The sequence below is a fragment of the Oryctolagus cuniculus genome, chromosome 7, assembly GCF_964237555.1.
Source record: "Oryctolagus cuniculus chromosome 7, mOryCun1.1, whole genome shotgun sequence".
Taxonomy (NCBI): Eukaryota; Metazoa; Chordata; class Mammalia; order Lagomorpha; family Leporidae; genus Oryctolagus; species Oryctolagus cuniculus.
This window is the reverse complement of record NC_091438.1, coordinates 68,650,819-68,671,422: the sequence shown is the minus strand read 5'-3', so window position 1 is coordinate 68,671,422 and position 20,604 is coordinate 68,650,819.

The window sequence follows — 20,604 nt, the reverse complement described above, 5'->3', positions numbered from 1 at the left end:
AGCAGAGGGCTGGCCTGGAAGAGGGGCAACCGGGACAGAATCCGGCGCCCCGACCGGGACTAGAACCCGGTGTGCCGGCGCCGCTAGGCGGAGGATTAGCCTAGTGAGCCGCGGCGCCGGCCCCACTGAGGTTATTTAAATGTGTCTGAACTCCTGGGAAGTCCCGTATGATTTCTTTGTGGATCATTAAAGAAGTCTTTGCAATGGCCCTTTATTACAGAGATGATTTACCAGCATTTGCAGGCTTCCTGTGATATTTAAGAGCTTTGGGAAAACTTGGGCTGTTACCCAAAAATGAATAAAGGGATTTGAGGATTTCCCTAAATTCAAAATGACTTATATTTTCTCCTTATTTTGAATTTTCTTTATAATCTGTACTCTTCACACTGCTTTTTATGCATCAGTGGTTCAATGCTGTACTCAGATCTAAGGCAACCGATGCAGAGAATGCTCTGCATACCCAGGGAACACCTTGCTAAGACTGTCAAGAAGAGGGGGCAGCTTTTCATGATTGGTGACTTTTTCTATGACATTTCTCTTAGTTTGTTAGTCAGTCACCATGATCATTTTGGAACACACTACAGTATTTTCACTTCCTGAAAATAATTATTTTCTTTGAATTAGACTCTGAGTTTGCATCTCCTGTTTTGTGCTGAAAGATTTACTTCACTTAAATTCTTCTGCACTGATAAATATAATCAATCAATAGAGAACATTTTCTGAGGAATTAATTGTTGTCAGTTGATGTGTTTAATGGGACATCGCACTTCATTAACTTAGCTAACTCATTAAGGCCAATCAGACATGTAAAAGAAAAAGTTAATGGTCAAAGTTAAAAAATCAAGTCTGGACTCTAGAGAGTGTTCATTTGCAACACAGAGCATTGAGCTACACAGAAATGGCACACTTATTCCAGATGACTCTTTTGGTAATGTCTGATTCTGTGCCAAGGAGTCATGTCAAACTTTTCTTCATTAGGGGTATGTAACGCATGCACTATCAAAGAGGATAAAACAAATAAACCACTATGTTTTTTACCAATGGCTCATTGTATATATAACTGTTATGCTGTGGATTTATGACTCAGTTAATGCAATTTGAAAAGTTGAAACCCATGGATGGCTAAGGATTTCTGTAGACACAGATAGGTTGAATTAATATACACCTCCACTTCAAAGGGTTTATGCAATTTCTTTTGCTTTTTTACATTCTTTTCCATTCAAACCATTTTGTTTTCATTGTCTATTTTCTTTGGTCTTTTAAGAGAAACATGCTGTTACATTCTTTGCAAGGACAGGAAATTGCTACTATGCCTTCATGGAATCAATTTTTTTCAAACTATGGGTCTCCATTGAGGCTGTGTTTTCCATAGAATGGAGCGGTTTCAGGCTGGCACGTACCCGTGTGTGCAGAGGTTGTTGATTGTTCATTTCCAGTGTCTTGCTTCTAATGCTTGTGCGGTCTGTTTGTGAAAGAATAGCCACAATCCAATACGACAATTATGTCAAGCCAGCCTTGAAGATGTTCCACACGTCTGAACTCAGTTATTCACTAATGAGTCTTTTCATGCGCACTAATTTGAGAGGCAACGACTTTGCCTCCACCAAGTTCATATGGCTACGCTGATGTTTTCAGTACATTACTACCTAGTTAGGAAAGCCCTACTGGGCTGTTTTGGGAAATTGAATTTCCTGGTTTGTTTTTGTTTTTGTTTTAAATCACACCTGGGAAGGAAGCTATTTCAAAGAATGTGCAGTCTAATAATATCCTAGGTTATGTTTAATTTTGCCATGGGTTCACATCAGAGACCATACGAAAGAACTCGAAGAGACCCTAGTGATTATGTAGCCTAACAGCTTCATCTTCTAAATGAAGAAACCAAAGGCCAGGGAGGTAAAGTGGTTTGTTGAAACTCTCACGACTAAATGGTCTAAGAGACAGAAGTCTGTCATCTTATTAGCAAGGCTCTTCTTTTATTATTCCATACCAACTGTCTAATAATAAAATTTTCATTCACTGAGCACAACAAATATTTGCAATACTGTATTATAGAAAGCCACATCCAGACAGATCTTTGAAGGAATTTATATAGTGTTATGGTTTATCAGCTGTTTCCCATTCCTTGTCAAAAAATATTTACTTTAGAATACATTTGATAACATTAAGACAGTAGGAAAGATCTCTTTTCTCTAGTAAGGCTTGTTTCACTTTTAATCTTAATTTTATCAATCATCTGTTATGATCAAAGTGCTATAATATGTATGGGGAGATAATTGATGACCCTCCCTGCCATCCAAGGGTTTAAAACTTATGTTAATCTTTGAATCCCAGTGGGCTTCAGGTCTGGTGTAATATTCTCTCAATCTCAATTGGCTGGACTTCAAAATATTCATGCCTTGCCGAAGGAATGGTAATGTATTTAAATGGCTTTAGATAAACTGCATGCTTACTTCAAAATCCTAAATTTATGCTGATATGGAACAGTCTTCTCCTCAGAAAACATCATGTTCTTTCCTAGGGCCATCTTAAAGTATTTGACATTTTCAATGAATCTTTCTGTAATTTTCACCTAGAATTTTCTCATCTTCTCATGCATTTTTCTTTCCATTGGCTTTGATAGTTTCCATATTTCACTCTCCAAAATCTTTGACATATCAATTTCATTTCTATTCCTGAGTTATACAAGCCTCTTGTTTGGTTGAGGATTTTATCTTTCCATTGTACACATTTCTTTCCTTGGCTTTCAAAAGCACATTTTCTGACTGCAAGGCTTTTGAGAATTCAAACATCTTTTGGAGTTCTGCAGGTTTCAATTGTACTCCAAGTTATTCTGTCTGTTTATATTGTACATGCAACCCTTAAAATGATTTTGAGTCAGTGAATGCTTATATTTGGTATATCATTACTGATTTCTGGTAAATACTTTAGAACTGCTATTTTTTCCTTTGAATATAACGTTTCATTGCTCACTTTCTCTTCATTTTGGTCTTAGAAAGAGATTCTTTGGTGATTTATATGATGTTAAAATGATTCACAGTGTAAGTGCAAACTGAAAGTGTTTAAGTATCACTTCAGTCAAGAGCTAAGTGCTGTTTTGTAATGCATCATGTTTCTGCTCTCCGTGTATATCAGAGGATGCAACCAAATATCTATATTGTTATTCATATTTTTATTCCATTGTCTACTTGTCAGCCTGGAAATTCAACTATCTAGTTATCTGTTTGTCTAGCTATTGCTTTGTGACATTGCAATCTCAGCACAAAGAGATAGGCACACAAAAGTTTATTTTAAAAAGAATATAAGTTAGGCCGGTGCCGCGGCTCAATAGGCTAATCCTCCACCTGTGGCACCGGCACCCCGGGTTCTAGTCCTGGTCGGGGCACCAGATTATGTTCCCGGTTGCTCCTCTTCCAGTCCAGCTCTCTGCTGTGGCCAGGGAAGGCAGTGGAGGATGGCCCAAGTCTTTGGGCCCTGCACCCACATGGGAGACCAGGAGAAGCACCTGGCTCCTGGCTTCGGATCAGCACGGTGCACGGGCTGCAGCATACCCGCCGCAGCAGCCATTGGAGGGTGAACCAACGGCAAAGGAAGACCTTTCTCTCTGTCTCTCTCTCTCACTGTCCACTCTGCCTGTCAAAAAAAAAAAAAAAAAAAAAGAATATAAGTAGGGAAATATTCAACGAATAATATAACAAAAATCCCTATTGCCTATATATACCTCAGAATTGAACCTGTGAATATTTAACTAATTCTGTTATATTTTCTTCTACTTTGTTAAGGATATAACTTGCTAGAATCAAAGTCCTTTTAAAACATGATCTTCAATTCTATTCCCGTGCTGCTCTCCTGAAAAGCTGCTATTATCATGATTTTGGTGTTTATAGCCCTTATCTTTTATTTTCTTTCTAAAAATTATAAAATATTTATTTTGAATAAAATGAGGTATTAAAATGGTAAAGATGAACAATAAAACAAATATGTTTGTGTCCCCCATCCAACTTATGAAAGAGAGCGCTGATGACATCCTTGATGTTACCTGTGTCCCTGTGAGTCACAGCTTTCTGCCTCCTCCTAAATCATGAGTCAACACTCAGAAGCTTGTGTTTGTCATTTCCTTGGTGTTCTCCTTGCTTTAGCACATGTCTAATATTGCAGCAATATGTTGTTTACTTTTGCTTAATTTGTTTTATAAAACTTTTATCATACTACACATCAGCTACAAGGTGGAACAAAAAAATAAACAAAAACCAAACCAAAATACAAGAAAGCAGAGTAACTGCATAGAAAATATCTCTGGAGAGATCAGCATATTTGAGAGATCTGAGGCATTTGGAAGTGTCTAGGAACAAAGAATTATGGCAAAGTCTGCCAGTGTCAGCTGAGTGGTTAACGTTCAGCAGTCCACAGTGGCCTGCTCTCCAAGAGAACGTCAGACTGCTTTGTCACTGGGAAAATCAAAGCCATCCTTACTGAATACACCCAGAGAGAGAGAGACAGATCTGCTGTGATCTCCCTTCACAAGATGCAGCAACTGTTGCATCCCTTTGGGATTGAAATTGCACCTTGCCCAACCCTGCAAAGCTTGAGGTTGTGGTCAGTCCGTATATGCCCATAGTCAAGACCCAGCTCCATGGTTGCTCTACACATCCTATCATTTCATACCCCAGCCCTGTAGGTGCATCATATGTGCCCCTTACCTCAGACACTGGAGCCACTGTTGCGGCAGGCTATACTGGCCCTCGGACCTGGAGTCTAATTGCCCTGTATACACTCACATTACCACATGCTATGGTTCATTCCTCTGTGTGAGTGCTTGCATCTTTTCACAACTGAGCAATTGCCACACAGAGCTAGGCCATCCTGTGGACCTCAGTCATACCTACACTGCTTTTCATATACCTTCATTCTAAATTCTGGACTCAAGGCTGCAGTAATATCTCTGTGCCTCAGATTCAAGAGCTGCTAGAAGGTATACCTCTGTGCTCTAGACACTGGCTCTATTGCCACTATGAGCTATCCTGTGCCTTTGACCTTGGAGACACTGTAATTCTGCTTGTGTCCATGCTCTGCACACTAGCTGTTCAGTTGCTCCATAAGCACCCATACTTTTCAGACTGTTACCAGCATGGCATTGTGTGTTCCTGTGCCCTGGCCATCAATACCACTGCCTCCTTGGGCCCAAGAGTAATGATCCATCCATATGTGCCTGTGCTCCAGATCCTGGATGTGGGCTGGTCCACTGGCACCACATACCAGACACCAGTGTCAACGCCACCATTAAGTGCAATGTGAGCCACACTTGGCAACAAGGGAATGTCCTCAACCAATGAGAGAGGAAGAATCTGGGAGGATCCAGGAGCCTTTGCCACTGAGGATCTAAAGATCCCTTATTACTGCTGGGACAGCCACAAACTTGCCTACTGAGAATCTCTGCAAACTTTGGAACACTCGCCCGGTACCTGGTGACTATGTCACTGCACACTCACTGGAGCTAGAACTACCAAGCCTCACCCAGACAATATCCCTACACTCACTCACAGGGGAACTCTTTTCCCACTGAAGGTAGTCAGCAATCTAGAAGAGTTCACTGTTCCATCAAATGGGCAGACATCAACACAAATCAACAAGGAGCAAGAAAAACAAAGGAAACATAATACCACTAAGGGAACTCATAAATGTCCAACAATTGACCTCCAAGAAATGGAGATCTATGTATTTCCAGGCAAGGATGAAAAAAGTTCTTTTAAGTGAACACAGTAAAGTGCAAGAGAACACAGAGACATCCCAAGAACATCAAGAACACTACACATGAAGCAAATGAGAGATCTAACAGAGAGATTGAACATGAACAAACTGAATAGAATTCTGGGAACTATAAACTATAATGAATGAATGAAAAATGCAATAGAGAAAATAAGAATTGATCAAAGAAAAAAAGAATCTGTAAGCCCAAAGCAGGTGTTTTGAAAATATCCAGTCAGGGGAGATGAGAGAAAAAAGAACAAAAAGGCATGAAGAATGTCGAGAGGATTCATGAGGGCCAGTGTTGTGGCACAATGGGTTAAGCCTCCTCCTGCAATCCAGGCATCCCATAGAAGGACTGGTTTGAGTTCCAGCTGCTCCACTTCTATTTTTTCCAAATATTTCTTTATTCAAAAGGCAGAGTTACAGAGAGGCAGAGTCAGAGAGAAGGCGGGGGAGAGGTATTCCATCTAATGGTTTATTTCCCAAATGGCTGCAAAGGCTAGAGCTGAGCTAGGAGCTTCTTCTGGGTCTCCCACATGGGTGCAGGGGCCCAAGGACTTGCACCATCTTCTACTGCTTTCCCAGGCCACAGCAGAGAGTTGGATTGGAAGTAAAGCAGCCTGGACACAAGTGGGTGCCTATATGGGATGCTGGCATGGCAGGTGGCCAGCTCCAGAAAAATATTTTAAAATGACTATAGATAAAGTTATTTGTTAGATATGCAATAGGAAAAATTGTAAATTCTGATATCAAAAATGTAAAATGTGTGTGTGGTAAAAGTGTATAACTCATATATGTTATAAGTTAAATTGTTATTAGCTCAAAACAGCCTGCTTTAACTATGGAACATTTTATATAAGTCTCATGATAGCCATAAAGTAAAAACTTATTGTAGATACACAAAAGATAAAGTGGAAGGAGTCAAAGAATATCACTACAGAAAATCTTCTAATCACTTAGGAAAATGTAAAGAGAGGAAGAAAGGAAAAAGGATCTACAAAGCAATTAAAACAATGCATAAGGGGCAGCACTGTGGTGTAGAAAGTTAAGCTTTTGCCTGCAGTGCAGGCATCCCATATAGGTGCTGGTTGGAGTCCCAGCTGCTCCACTCCCAAGCCAACTCGCTGCTAATGCACCTGGGAAAGCAGTGGAGGATGGCCCAAGTGGTTGGGCCCCTGCGACCCACTTGGGAGATCCAGAAGCTGCTCTCTCCTGGCTTTCGCCTGGCCCTGCCCTGGCCATTGAGTCCATCTGGGGAATGAACCAGGAGACGGAAGATATCTCTCTCTCTCTCTCCTTCTCTCTCTTTGTATTTCTGCCTTTCAAATAAATAAGATAAACCTTTAAAAAAGAATAAAACAGCAGTAGAAATACCTTACCTATCAATAATTACCTTAAATGTAAATGTATTAAAGTCTACAATCCAAAGTCATAGAGCAGCTTTCTGTAAAAAGAAAGTAATAACCAACTCTAGGCTGTCTACAAAGACACACTTCAAATTTTAGGGCAGTTGCTGAAAGCAAAAGGATGGAAAAAGATATCCCATGCATATGAGAATAGCAGGTAGCAGGGATAGCTGTATTTAAACAAAATAGGCTTGAAGTTCAAACTGTCATTTGAAAAAAAAGGAGATCAATATAAAATGACAAAAGGGTCAACTTATTGGGAGGATATAAAAATTGTGAATATACATATATCCAATTTTGGATCACTTAAATATATGAAACAAATACTAATAGATCTCAAGAGAGATAAAGACAGCAATGCAATACCACTGGGGAACTTAAATATTTCACTTTCAGCAAGGAATAGATTATCCAGACAGAATACCAATAAGGAAATATTGGATTTGAAGTACAGTTGGACAAAGTGGACCTAACATATAAAACATTTCATTGAAAAGCAGCAGAATATGCATTTTTCTCAAGCTCATAAAAACATTCACATATGATAAATCAATCATATGTTATTAATTTAAAAATGTTAAATTTGAAGAGATTGAAGTCACATTAAATATCTTTCTTTTTCTCATTTTTTATTTGAATTTTAATTAATTTTAAGAGACTCAGTGTGATTTGTTAGTACAATCTAAGAACATAGTGATATTCCCTTGTTCCCTCCTTCCCTCCTTGCCTCCTACCCTGCTGGCTTCTACATTTCTGTGTTTTTTTTTTTTTTTAGTTTTTGAGATAACATGTTTTAAATGTACATTGCAACAAAAGGCCTTATTACTTCACTGATAAGGAAGTTTAATGAGTAAAAAGCAAAAGACCATACTTTCGTGAGAATATAGACAAATGCTATAAACAATGGCAGAATGGAAAAATGATCACTTCACTCATAATCATTCATGATTTCTTTCAACAAAATAGAACTAATAACAATATGCCATTTAAATATTTACTGTGTGATTATAAAACAAATAAGTTCGTTTACACTCTAAGCCATTCTCCTTCAAAAGTGTATGCACATAAATAATTTTATGCAGATTGCAATGCAAATAATTATACATTGCATTTTTGTACTTTGTTAGTTACCACAGATTAAGGAAAATTTATAGTATTCGTCTTTGTGGGACAGGCTTATTTCACTAACTATAGTGATTTCCAGTTGTATTCATTTTGTCATGAAAGACAGGAATTCATTCTTTTTGCAGCTGAGTAATATTTCATAGTGTGTGTATATATATATATATATATGTATAAATAACAGATTTTGGTTTTCCAGTCATTGATTAATGGGCATTTGGGTTGACCCCATACCTTAGCAACTGTAAATTAAGCTGCAATAAACATGGGGTTACAGATAACTCTTTCAAAAGCTGATTTCATTACCCTTGGGTAAATTCCTAGGAGTGGGATGCCTGGGTCATATGATAGATCTATTTTCAGCATTCTGGGAAATCTCCATTCTCTTTTCCACAGTGGCTGTACTACTTTGCATGCTCACCAACAGTGGATTACGGTCGAATTTTCCTCACATCCTTGCCAGCATTTACTGTTTTCTGATTTCTATATGACAGCCATTCTAACTGGGGTGAGAAGAAACCTAATTGCAGTTTTGATGTACATTTCCCTGATGGCAACTGATCCTGAGAGCTTTTTTATGTGTCTACTGGCAATTTAAATTTCATCCTTTGAAAAATGCCCATTCAAGTTCTTTGCCCATTACTTAACTGGATTGTTTGCTTTGTGGTGTTTCTTGAGCTCTTTAAGATTCTGGCTATTAATCCTTTATCAGTTGCCAGGTTTGCAAATATTTTCTCCCATTCTGCTGGTTGCCTCTTCATTTTGTTAAACGTTTCTTTTGCAGTGCAGAGGCTGATTAGTTTAATGGAATCCCATTTATCTGTTTTTGCTTCGTTTGCTTGTGCTTCTGGAGTGTTTTTCAAGAAGTCTTTGCCTATGCCAGTGTCTTGCAGAGTTTCCCTAATGTTCCCTTCTAATAATCTGATTGTATCAGGTCATAGATTTAAATCTTTAATCCATTTTGAGTTGATTTTTGTATAAGTTTTAAGGTGGGGGGGGGTCTTCTTTCCCATTTCTGCTTGAAGAGATCCATTTTTCTCAACACCATTTGTTGAAGAGACTGTCCTTTCTCCGCGGATTGATTTTAGCTCCTTTGTCAAAGATTAGTTGGTTGCAGATGTTTGGACTGATTTATGGAGATTCTGTTCTTTTCCACTGTTCGACATGTCTATTTCTGTGCGAGTACCAAGCTGTTTTGATTATAACTGCCTGTAGTATGTCTTGAAATCTGATATTGTGATGCCTTGGGTTTTGTTTTTCTTATTTAAGATTGCTTTAGCTACTTGGGGTTTCATGTATTTCAGTATGAATTTTAGCATTGTTTTTTCTAGATCTGAGAAGAATGTCATTGGTACTTTGATTAGGATCCCAATGAATCTGTAAATTATTTTCAGTATTATGCACATTTTGGTGATATTAATTATTCTAGTCCATGAACATGAAAGATTTTCCATTTTTATGTCTTTTTTTATTTCTTTCTTTCATGTTTTGTAATTTTCATCTTAGAGGTCTTTGACTTTTTGGTTAAATTTATTCCAAGGAATTCAAATTTTTTGCTTCTTTCTCTGTCTCTACCTCTGCAACTCTTTCTTTCAAATAAATAAAAGAAAATCTTTAAAAAATGGGGGGGGTGGTGTGGCACTAAGGCACAGCGGGTTAAAGCCCAATCCTGAAGCACCGGCATCCCATATGGGTGCCGGTTCTAGTCTTGGTTGCTCCTCTTCCAATCCAGCTCTCTGCCATGGCCTAGGAAAGCAGTAGTAGATGGCCCAAGTCCTTGCCCCTGCACTGGCGTGGGAGACCTGGAGGAGACTCCTGGCTCTTGGCTCCTGGCTCCTAGCTCTGGATCAGCACAGCTCCAGTCATTGTGGCCATCTGGAGAATGAACCAGCAGATGGAAGACTTCTCTCTGTCTCTACCTCTCTCTGTAACTTTGTCAAATAAATAAAAATAAATCTTTAAAAAAATTTAAAAAATTTGTAGCTCTTGTGAATGGAACTGATCTTACAAGTTCTTTCTCAGCTGTGGTATTGTTGATATATACAAAGTCTATTGATTTTTGTGTGTTACTTGTATATCCTATAAACTTTCCAAACTCTCTTATGAATTACAATAGTCTCTCAGAGGTATCTACTGATCCTCCTATATAAAAAAATCATGTAATTTGCAATAAAGATAATTTGACTTCCTCCTTTTCAATTTGAAGACTATGATAAAACCAAATGCCATCAAATTTGAAAATCTAGAAGGAATGGACAAATTTCTGAAGATGCACAACCTAACAAGAATGAATTATGAAGAAATAGAAAATATTAATTAACAAATAATAAGTAGGGATTTTGAATAAGTAATAAAAAATCATTCATAAAGGAAAGGCTAGGATCTGATACCTTTAGTAATTCATTTTGCCAAACATTTAATAACTAATACCAAATCTTCTCAAAGTCTTCCAGAAAAATCAAGGAGGAGGAGACATTTCCAAGCTCATTCTCTAAGATCAACATTAGTATCGTTAGTCTGATACAAAAGCCAAGCAAGAACACAACATGACAAGAAAAATAAAGGTCAATACACTAGATGAAAGTCTGAAGGTGCTTTAAAAAGACCATGAAAAATGGAACTGAAAGCAGCTTATTTTGATGTAAAAGTAGTTGGAAAACTATGCATATAAAGGGTCCTTAAAAAGTTCATAGAATATGCGCATTTTGAAAAAACTATGCATGGGAGACCAGGAGGAGGCACCTGGCTCCTGGCTTCGGATCGGCTCAGTGCCAGCCATAGTGGACATTTTGGGGTGAACCAACGGAAGGAAGACCTTTCTCTCTGTCTCTCTCTCTCACTGTCTAACTCTATTTGTAATAAAATAAAAATTAAATAAAAAGAAATTAGAGGCTGAAAAAACTATGCATGAACTTCAAAATGTTATGATTCCAAAATAAATCTATCTTTTCCTTTTTTTTTTTTTTTTACAGATTTTTTAAAGTTCCTTCATCAGTGTAAAAGATCCTCAACAAATTCAACATTACATTAGAAGGATCATACAAAATGATCAAGTGGGATTTAACTCTGGGATGCAAGGATGGTTCAATAAATGTAAATATGATACCTTACATTAGTAGAATGGAGGATAAAATCACATGATCATCACAATTGGTACTGAAAAAGCAATTGATGAATGCAGGCATGTGTTCATAATGAAAACTCTCAACAAACTAGATTAGAAGGAATTTACCTTAGAATAATAAAGTCTATTAATCACTAGCTCATAGCTAACATCATACACAATAGTGTAGAATGTAAAGTTTCACCGATCAGGACCTAGTCAAGAATGCCATTTCTAATTGGGATAGCTCTACAAGTCCTAGTCAGAGCAATTAGACAAGAAAATGAAATGAAAAACATCCAAATTAGAAAGGAAAAAATTAAATTGTCTCTGTTTGCAAATGGCATGTTCTTATATAATATAGAAAACTCTAACAATTCCAACAAAAATTGTTTAAACAAACCCAGTAAAGTTGCAGGATTGAAAATCCATATGTGACTATTCACTAGCAATGAACTATCTGAATAAGAAAGAAAATAATTCTACTCAGAATAAAATAAATTTGTCTGGTGAAAACTGTGAAACATTCATGGAACTAACTGAAGAAGAAATAATAAATTCCAAATAAATGGAATAAAATTCTGTGTTCATGGATGGAAAAAATTAATATTGCTGAAATTTCCATACTGAACAAAGTAATCTATAGATTCAATGCAAATTTATCCCTTTGGTTAATATGTCTATTTTTATGTCAGCAACACGAAAGCAAGCATCAGTACATAACTAGTATTGATACACTGTAGAGTCTATGAAAGTTTTCTTCTAATTGCTCTAATTTTCTCAGTGTGTTAGTAAGATAAAATAAAGGGTGTTTGAAGGATTGTTATTGAGCAGAGTGGGAAAGTAGATAAACAATGGAAGTTTAATAGGGTTTATGGAAAGCATTAAGGGATCATTTGAACTATGGTTATTAATTCAGTCTGCCCACATAGTTGTGTGACTTTTCTGTAGCCATGTTCACCTATATGGGTACAGGAATAAAACGAGTTTAATTTGCATGAGTAAGAGAGTAAATGCCGGCTGGCGCCGCGGCTCACTAGGCTAATCCTCCGCCTTGCGGCGCCGGCACCCCGGGTTCTAGTCCCGGTCAGTCGTGCCAGATTCTGTCCCGGTTGCCCCTCTTCCAGGCCAACTCTCTGCTGTGGCCCGGGAGTGCAGTGGAGGATGGCCCAAGTGCTTGGGCCCTGCACCCCATGGGAGACCAGGATAAGTACCTGGCTCCTGCCATCGGATCAGCGTGGTGTGCCGGCCACGGCGGCCATTGGAGGGTGAACCAACGGCAAAAGGAAGACCTTTCTCTGTCTCTCTCTCTCTCACTGTCCACGCTGCCTGCAAAAAAAAAAAAAAAAAAAAAAAAAAAAAAAAAAAAAAAAACACAAAAAAAAAAAAACAGAGAGAGAGAGTAAATGCCATGGAAATTCACAGATCCATGATGAGAGTCCTTTCGTCTTGTGGGTGAGTTTTGAATAAGTATTTGAAACAGAAGTGTTTCTGAATCCAGGGGAGACAATTGACATATCTTTGATGTTAATTAAATAAGTAATGAAAGTAGTTTACTAGGCAATGAAAGGCTTAGCATTTTGGCAAAACCAAAACGCTTATAAATATCATAAATATGAAACTATCTGCCTGCAAGAGACTTTTGTTCCTCACTTATTTGAGAATAATTTTATTCTTCCTTTTTATTTCACTTTCATATAAACTCTCTCTTCTGAAGAAAAGCAGTTCTTTCAATGCCCTCTCCGTCACCATTCTTTGCTGACTATGTTGTTTCTTGGCTTTTATCAGATAGGTTTATAGCCAGTGAGCTTAGCCCCAGTGAAAATCAAGGGTGCAAAATCCTTGCTCTCCAAAAGTTATTTTTAGCAAGATCAAATTGCCAAATCCCATTTATGTTTCTTCCCAAAAGCGGCATTTAGCAAAATTAAAGGTTTTTTTTTTTTTTTTTTTTTTTTTTTTGTCCCTGCCTTCTTACCGATTGTCAAGTTACTGGTTTTCTTTCTTCCCCAAAATTGTACTTAAAAACCCCGCTACCACCAGACACTTTGGGTTTTTGCCTCTCTTGGAGGCCCCCTAAAGGCCACTCTGCCAAGAGGGTGCTGACTTAAATAAATCTTGCTTTTCTCTCTGCCTTGAGCACTTGGAAATTCTTCGTGTAAGACAAAGAACCGAGGTAATCTCTTCACTGCCACTGTTTTACCCTTAACATCCTCCTTACCACTCTCTGTCCTTGGCATGGAGAAGACACAGAACTGTGGCCACAGTAATGCATTGTGAGCTGCTTCCTCCTGACCACATGTGTGCTTGGCAAACACGGGGTGCTTCCAGCTTTCGGAACTGTTCTCTGAAGGGCAGCCGGGTGACCATGATGAAAGTTTCCTCAGGCTCTTGGTCCTTATTCCCAGCTGAGTTTCTCTCAGCTCTAAGTAAATCATTTGTGTTGAGTCTAGAGGCTGAAAATCTTGTCTCAAAGGATGTCGGTTACCAAAGTTGTCTAATAAGTGAAGGCTGTAGGACCTAGGTGAGGGAAATGATTTGACTCTTACTAATGTTATCCCAGGTTATTCACTGTGCTCTGGTGATACCTTTATCAGATAACTTATTTATTTTTTCATCACACACAGAAGAAAAAAAAAAAACCACACACGCTGTAAGGTGAATTATTAGTTAAAACTCCTAAATTCTTAATCTAGTGTAATTTTTCAATTCAGAAATTAATATATTCTAAAGAAAGGCAATAGTTCGTTTTCTTGTCAGCATTTAAATACTTCTTCTAAACCACAAGTATCAATTAACACTCCTTTGACTAATAATGTGTGTCCCACAGTCAATACGGCTTCATTCAGACTGAGCTAAAAGCGCTACCAGTGTCATTTGCTTTAGAATAGACTTTCACACAAATCCATATGGTATTTGATAAATTGACCCCTTGGATCTGAGGGACAGGAAATCCATGTGCTCCTGAAATTGGTTAGCTTTATTAATAATTTTTAATATTAATATCTTGAATTTCCTTACTGTCTATTCAGATATGAATTCCAAATATCAGCTCGAATAAACCAGGTGGCATGATAAGTTTTTAGCATTTATTCAGTGAAAGAAATACACAGGAAAGTGAGGATTTTATTTAGGGGAGAGAGAAGTCTGGAAGCATAAGCAGGATCCATATTGGGCAGAGAGCAGACTGGGAGATAGATGGAGCAAAGCATGCAACTAGGAGCACTCACAGGTAGTATAGCATGGGCAGGAAAACAGAGGCAGAGAGGCAGCCAAATGGCCACACCTGAAGGCATGGGACAACATGGGAAGGGAGCCCAGGTACTCGGGCCTTTTATTCACTTCTAAAGGAGAGTGGTAACATAGTCTGATTGGCTGCTGGGTGTACAGGTGAGGTCAGGGAGGAGGTGAGATCATGAAAAGGGACAGGGTGAAGACTTGGATTCCAGCTCACAAATCTGATCAATTTAATCCTATCTGCCTGCCTATATCACTCCTACACTATCTTGAAGGTCATTGGCATGTGAAAACAGCCAGGTTCCTAGGAACTGTGCTCCATCCCTAGTGTATATTTTGAGACATATATTTCTTGTGCAGTGTTTGTGAGTTTGTGTATGTGTCTTGTGCAAGGAGCAAGGAGAACATGAGTTTATCAAAGGATAGTAAGCCAGCAATAACATATTATCTCATTTTCCAAATAGAAGCCTAACTTATCAGAGCGTATTGCACACAGGAAATCTAAGTATTGTTAAGGAAAGTCTTGTTTCAGCACATATGCTTAGGCTGCACCATTGTTTGCTTTTCTTACTGTAGGTTGCAGCCAAAAATATTTGAAAACCATTTGCCTAAGGCAATCAACATTTATTAAGTCATTTACCTACAGGGGTTGTTACAAGGTTGATATGTGAATGTGCATAGTATGAAAATAACCTCTTCATATAAAAAATACTAGTAATAAGTTAGTGCTGTTTTCTAATTTGCTATAATAAAATTATGTTATTTTGTAATTACAGTTTGAAAAATGAAACATTTTCCAGCATGAAGTACCTAAAAATACAAATGTGAATTATATTTTATTGAGAGAAATGTCTCATATTTTAAATTTTTAGTTTTTTTTTTTTTTTTTGAAAGAGACAGACACATACATACAGAGAGAGAGAGAGAGAGATCTTCCATCCACTGGTTTACTCCTGAAATATCCACAATAACTGGGGATGTGGCAGACCAATGCCGGGAGCTGAGAACTCCACTGGGGTTTCCTATGTGGGTGGCAGGGACACACCTACTTGACCTGTCATCTGCTGCCTTTGAGGGTGCACATTAGCAGAATATTGGAAAGGAGAGGAAAGCTGGAACTCCAGTCTAGGCAATACAACATGGGGTGTTGGTGTGGCAAGTGCTGTCTTAACCTGTGCAGCAAATATTTACTCTTTCTCTCTCTCTCTCTCTCTCTATATATATATATATACACATATATATTTGCTTTATATATAAATATATGTATAATAAATAAATATAAATATATAAATATATATATTTGCTTTTAATTTATTCTTAATGAACAGAATGTGCATAATTACATAGTTATGTAACTATTGCATTCAGGATCATCCTCTTAGGGAGACAATTTTATTTCTTCTGGAAAATATTTTGATACACTGTTTTCCCCATCTTTTTAAAGGAATTTATTGCTACATTAGATTCTCATGATCACAGAAAATTCATAATTACTGCACAGCAGTTCTCATAACTCATTTAACATGTTGTTAATACGAAGAGAAAAGGATCCATGTAGTTCACAGGTACAATTCTAAGAATATAATGATCCAATGTCTTATTTTTTTCTTTATTTTAAATTTTTGTTATACAGCTTTCATGTATTTCATATATATACGGATTTAGGAACATAGTGATAGTTCCCTCCCTCCCAGCCATGCTCTAACCCTTCTTCCTCCTTCCTCTCTTATTCCCACTGTTAATTTTTACAAAGATCTATTTTCAGTGAGGATGTGGGGAAAAAGGTACCCTAATCCACTGCTGGTGGGAATGTAAACTGGTGCAGCCACTGTGGACGATTGTATGGAAATACCCCAATGTCTTACGTTAAAGTAAGTTCAAAACATGCAGAAGATGTCATATTCATATATAACATTGAGCCCTCTTTAAGAATGGTTGGAGCACATTCAACAGAGACACAGACCAGGAAGCCTCATGTCAAAGTTAGATCCCAGGTGTTTAGAGCTTGGCCAGGAGAATTACTCAGAAAGCTAAAATAGAAAGAGTCAATAGCTTAATGATTTCTGACAACTGAAGCCAGAAAAAAAAAAGCCTACCCTAAAGTTTGAGGACAGTGAAGATATAAAAACATACACAGAGCAGAAGTTGCAAGATGAGGGGGTTTGAGTGTGTAGTGAGGATCTTCCTTCTGGAGCCTACACTTGGACCCAGTGATCTGTGGATCGTGTAGAGGTAGCTGTGGTGACTCAGGGTAAGAGGGCAGTAGGAGGTGGGAGCACCCATGAGATCAAACAGTTCAGTACCCTGCAGATCCATCTCCTTCATTCTAGAAGGAGCACATGGCAGTGGGCAAAAACAGAGTGTAAGAGCCTAAATGGCCTTGATCACGAACACCAACTATGCACGAATTGGCTGTGTGAACTAGAGCAAGTTAATCTCTGTGCCTTATGTTCTTCAATGTAGAATGAGGATAAATGTGGGTTTTTATGAGTATTGAATAAGTTAATGTTAGAAAAGTGCTTAGAATAGTGGCTGGCTCATGCTAAACACCATAAGGGCTTGATAAGTGAGTAATTCTCACCATAGCTTTGTACCTCTAGCAGGATAATGTTTTGACATACTGCCTTGGTGTGCTGTGTGCTTCTTCACCCCATTCTGGAGACTGACAAGTCCAAGATCAGAGTGTTGGGCTCCGGTGTCTGGTGAGGGCCTTATTGCTTTGTTCTCATATGACAGAAGAGCATAAGAGAGCAAGACCTAGATCTACAACCAAAATATCCACATCAGTCCTCCCCTCCTGATGTTGTTACATTGGAGATTATGTTTCACAGAAGTTTTGGAGTGAACAAAAAACATGCAAACCATAATATATGTTAATCTAGTTAATCTACGATTGATTTTTCATATATATCCCAACACTTCCTTTCATTTTTCAAGCAGTAAGTCAGTATCAGAGGTTTATGGATACAGGGTTTTGGGGGCTGGCAGAAAGCGGTATTTCACTGAAATTCACTTTTTGAGTCATTTACTATAAAAATCTCTGAGGACATCAAAGGAAAAGGAGAATTATTCTCTCTAAGAAGGAGAGGAAGGGGCTTATTGGCTTTGATTGTGGAATTGTGTTCTGTAACTCTGCAATAGGGAGGAGTAGATTGCTCGGGGCGGGGTGGGGGGGGAGGGGAGCTGAGTTCCCAAACTGGAGCCTCTAATCGCTTTTAACAGATGTGCTGGCCGGCGCCGCGGCTCACTAGGCTAATCCTCCACCTAGCGGTGCCGGCACACCAGGTTCTAGTCCCGGTCGGGGCGCCAGATTCTGTCCCGGTTGCCCCTCTTCCAGGCCAGCTCTCTGCTGTGGCCAGGGAGTGCAGTGGAGGATGGCCCAAGTACTTGGGCCCTGCACCCCATGGGAGACCAGGAAAAGCACCTGGCTCCTGCCATCGGATCAGTGTGGTGCGCCGGCCGCAGTGCGCCAGCCGCGGCGGCCATTGGAGGGTGAACCAACGGCAAAGGAAGACCTTTCTCTCTGTCTCTCTCTCTCACTGTCCACTCTGCCTGTCAAAAAAAAAAAAAAAAAAAAAAAAAAAAAAAAAAAAAAAAAACCAGATGTGCTGACCCAAGGATGACCCAGAAACAGCAAAGCCGCAGGATCTGCAAGGAGCACGTGTGTACCCAAGGTAAACAGTGGGGCAGCTTCCAGACTGTTCTCCCAGGCTGCTGATATGGGGCCTCAGAGTTTGAAATGTTCCTGTTCTGCTTTACGAAAATTTAAATAAATGGTATTTCCTGCCCATCCATGCTTGTAAGCTTACATTATATAGTTATACTTTTCTGATGACTTTTCTTCTTCACCTACTACTTAAGTTGTTCATTTTCTTTATATTTTACTTGAGGAAAAAAATATTTGGAGTAGAAAAAGAAATGCAATGAGGGTGTTCTCTGTGTCCCTGCCAACAATCTCCTACCCCCAGCGCAAACACAGACCCTAGTTTTCAGTTCAGCGGTCCTGTCGGAACCTACAAAGCCCTGCTAGGAGGCTTTGTGCCTCAGTTATCATCAGAACAGTTGTGCGAAGGCTCTTCATGCCAGACTCCTTATTCTGAATTTGAATCACCATGAACCTGAACACAGGCTTTCCTGAGAAAAATAACAAGCATGACATCAATGGAAGCTGACTGTCCAGGAGAGGCCCGGTGGCATTCACGCTCCAATGATGCGGGTTTCCAGTGTTACTCTCCTGAGTGGTTCTTGGCTTGCTTAGGTTTATTCACACATAGCTGCAAATAAACTCCATGGAACAGATCTCTGCTGCTCTGAGCTATGCCACCACCTTCACCATTGTGTTTGGGCTCCATCTACCACCTCAGCACTTGTCATCCTAAGGATCTTCTGACCTGGCTGTTCATCCTGGATTCTACAGCTGCTGCCCTTGACAGGTAAATAGTGCCACTCTGCCCTCAGCTGCCGTGACCTGCAGAAGGTTAGATCTCTGCTGACTCACCTTGCATTTTGGCGCCACCCTCTTGCTCTGCCTTAAGCGTAGGTGGGGGCAGGACGTACCCCCTGTATTGTTGGTTGGTTTGTGAATTACTACCTGGCTTCATAGTGTTCATAATGTAGTTCTGTTTTTTCACTCTATAGAAGAGTTATTCTACCAAGAATTACTGCTCCCCTCCAATCGTAAGCTCTCTTGCTGGTGCTAAGCTACTGGGCTAGGCCCTTCTTTCTTTACATGATTTCTATATCAAGGTCCTTTGTTCTCTTCTGCAATTTGGGCAGAATCCCCCTCCTTTCACCACTACCTCGACCCTCTCCCCAGGCCCTCACACAGACCCACATGGGTCTGAACTCTAACTGTGGATGCAGTTCAATTTTTTGTCCGAGGGGATTCCTCTGCCTCCAGGAACATCAGTACATGGACAAAGAAGCTGAGGGGAGGGATACCACCCAATACAAAGGATATCTGTGAACCTTCATTCTGTTGTGGATCCCCTACAATGTAGCCTATGTGCATTTTGGGTCCAGGAATAATGATAGTAACAGCTGCCAACATGGCAGATATTATACTGGTTTTGTTTCTGCATTATTTTATGTAATAGTCACAGTACTCCTGTGGAGTAGTTACTGTTTCATCCATATGGACTACAGATAAGTGAAGGTCAGAGAGATTGAATGATATCCCTGAGCCTCTGTGGTTAGTACCCAGATGGATGGGGTTCAGTTTCAGGAAGTTTGATTGTACCTGTGCAGTGTGTTGTACATGGTGGCTTTTGGTCTATTCACTGGCAAGGAAAAAAGGCTCTATTTTGTCTTTAGACACTCCATCAGGGTATGGTGATCCCAATCCTGACCCTCACTTGCATAAAGGAGAAATTGGGCTTGTTAACTTTGATGAATAACACTTGCAGAGCATTGCTCTGTTCTAAAGAATGGAAACAGAGAACTTCTGAGTCATTGCATCGGTCTCTTCCTGAAGATCCTTGGAGGAATGTTCACTTTTATCTCTTTTCCAAGATATTCTATGAGCACAAAGATATTCCATAGTCACATTGTCAAGGCTGGCAGTCTTGTTTGCTTGTCTTTTAATTTTTCTAAGGGGCATGGAGAATACAGTTCTCGCAGTCTTTTAACCAGGCAACTGAATTACAACTGTATAGTAAAATACTTTATAATTTGAGATTGTGTTATTATTTATTAGTTGCATTAATGGGGTTTGGGAAAATTTTTCTGTTTATTTTCTCCCTTTGTGATACATTTTTACCCTTACCACAAAAGTCAATAGTGGTCATAGCATTTCAGTTATTTAAGGAAAATATTTTACCTACATGAAAATGTACACTAAGACAGCTATGGTCAAGCAGCAAAACTAAAGGGCATTTTGGGCAAAACAGCAGGCATTGTGGCTAGTAACAGAGGAGGCTGGCTTGCAAAGACCTTGAACTTGAGTGGCATGCTAGACAACAATCAGATCCTGGAGCTTTTGCCACAAATTTACTT